Genomic DNA, 2,707 nt, shown 5'->3' on the forward strand with positions numbered 1-2,707 from the left:
TTCAGATGTCAGCATTCAATTGGCAGAGGCTGTTATGCAATGCAAATAATAACCACCATATACTTGATGCTAACATAACATCGAAACCCCCTTTACCAGGCTAACAGAAATTAGCATTACCTTATCAATGGTAAAATGAGCAAACAAAAGCTACTTCCAAAGTGATTTAAGGTTTGTGTGTTAAACATTGCTCATAATTAAGCAGCTGTGGCTCTCAGTGTAAACAGTCTACAGTAAAAAAGCTCTGCTGCAGCTCTCAAACATGACACAGTGACCACCATGTTTACCCCGCTCTTTCTACTAAAACAGCCAACGACAGCTGACAATGAATTGTCATATAATCGTGATTTCTGACCGACACTGTAATACAAGCCTAACGTGTCTAAATTGGCTAATTAGCTAGATTTGCTAGATAATGTATTTGGTAAAAGGAGGAATATGAACAACAACATGAACACCTTGCTCTGTGTGCATACGCTCACAATGTGTCAATTAAAGCTTCTATTTCCTGTTGAAAAACATCATAAAAACCATATAAAGTTTCTGTTGGTTCCTGGAGGTGCCCAATAGTCTGTAATGGTAGAGATGGTCTTCTTTCCAACAAGATTTGTTCTCTCGGGACTGTAAGCTAACTGTTTATCTATTTTAATTGCTAGTTAGCTTACTTGTTAGCTAAATCAAGGTTATACTTGCATGAATTAAAATGCACTTTTCTCCACACACACACCCACACAAATGTCTACACTTGCACAGAATCGTATGTAGATTCAAGTAAAGCTCACATTTTCTCTTGAATGTGAAAACATTAGAAAAACACTCGTTCTGTGGCTGCTAGCTCGTATACTAAAAACATTAGCTTTATATGCTCCATTAGCTAACGGCACCTTAGCAAATTCTTTACAATGGGATTATTGTAAAAAAAAAAGCAATCGACATGCTAACATACTGTTTGAATTGAGGTTCTGGTGCATTTACTCGGAATTTACTGGTAATTCGATTTTATCCTCTACTTAAAGAGAAAAGATGTCATGAAATTGTGCTTTAGCTTCTGTTGCAAGTGTTACTAAACACAGCCAGGAGAGAACTTCCAACTGATTGACAGTACAAGCTCAGATAACTTCTTGTTTTAAATATAAAGCAGCTTAAAAAGATTTTGACCAGCAGTTGTTTCATACCTTCAAAAGAGGTGGGACTGACCCCTCTGCTGACCCCTCATACATCTGATCTTCAACTGCCCAGTTATTTTGATGTTATATAAAAGTTTCCCCATTTTTATCTTTGATGTAAATATTAATAGTTAAGTTCTTCGATCATGTCTGCATGATTTTATGCATTACGTTGCTGCCACATGAATGGCAGACTGGATGGCACGACTGACCAGGTGTGCAGGTGTTCCTAAAAGTCACCAGTGAGGTAGTACTGGGATGTACCAATAGAACATCGTATTGTATTGAATTGTTGGATTGTGGCTAGCATGTTAGCTTGTGGCTAGTGTTTTGGCTTGGGGCTAACATTATCTTGTGGCTCAAGCATTAGATCAGGACACTATAATGCATGGTTTTGTTTAATATTGTACTTTGACAAAATGGTTTGCCTCAATAAACTGAAAATGGAAACATTCACATTTTCACATAAAGCACATTTCTAGCCACTCCTTATTTTTGCTGTACTGACAAATGTTTTCTGCAGATCTCCTGACGTCTCTGCCGATATACTATTAAATCAAGTAAATTAAGAATGTTCCTTTTGTGTCATACAGAACTTACAAAGCCTACAGAAGTTACATTTCTCTCTCTTTATTTTTATACACAAACATATGATGAACATGACTGATATACAAACACATTAAAAGTTACCAGCAGATGTCTCCAGTGTGCACTGAAGAGATTAGTTCTTTGGATTCAAGGTTTCAGATTTTACCATCACCACCGTTTGTTTAAAGAACAGTTCTAAAAGATCCTTTATTAAAATGCTAGGCCAATGTTGCGGTGAGGGCTAACCTAAATGATTTCACAAATCAACTAAACAAGGAAGGAACATGGACCCAACCACCCTGGATTTAAACGTTATTGAATATGTTGCTCCATCGCCAGTGATTACAAATAACATTATTTGTAATATCTTGAAAAGGTTAAACGTGTTTTGCTCTGTTAAAATAATGTGACTGATATTTTATTCTGATCATGTGACCTATTGCTACTACGCAATTACAACCTACTTTGAGTTCTGACTTCACAAAGTGTTGTACTGGTTTAGAAATTTCATAGTCAGTTTCTTCCCACCCTTATAAATCTATATAGCCCACTATTTCCTATGGCTGTCCGCAGACATTCTCTGGCCTCACAAAGCTGCTCAGCACATTTAAAAACATATATATTTGTGGCATAGATTAGAAGGATTAGACATGAAGACTGCATAATGCAATAAAAGATACAAGTTATCATCTCCAGCTATACACTGATAGAGCACAACTTCAAATAATATCAAAAAGTTAAGCAAAGATTAGTTTTCCCTCTTCCCTTAGTGGTTATTTTGCTTGATTTGAATTGGGTAATACAAGTGTCTGATTCAGATAGAAAAGGGTTTGTAATTATGTTTTTGTAATAGCAAGAGAATCAAGTATCTTGAGAAAGTAGTCATGTTTTGGTTATAAGTTTATAAGGAAAGATGGAAAATAAATGTGTACTCATTTCATTTATATTTCCAT

The sequence above is a fragment of the Colossoma macropomum genome, unplaced genomic scaffold, assembly GCF_904425465.1.
Source record: "Colossoma macropomum unplaced genomic scaffold, Colossoma_macropomum, whole genome shotgun sequence".
Classification (NCBI taxonomy): domain Eukaryota; kingdom Metazoa; phylum Chordata; class Actinopteri; order Characiformes; family Serrasalmidae; genus Colossoma; species Colossoma macropomum.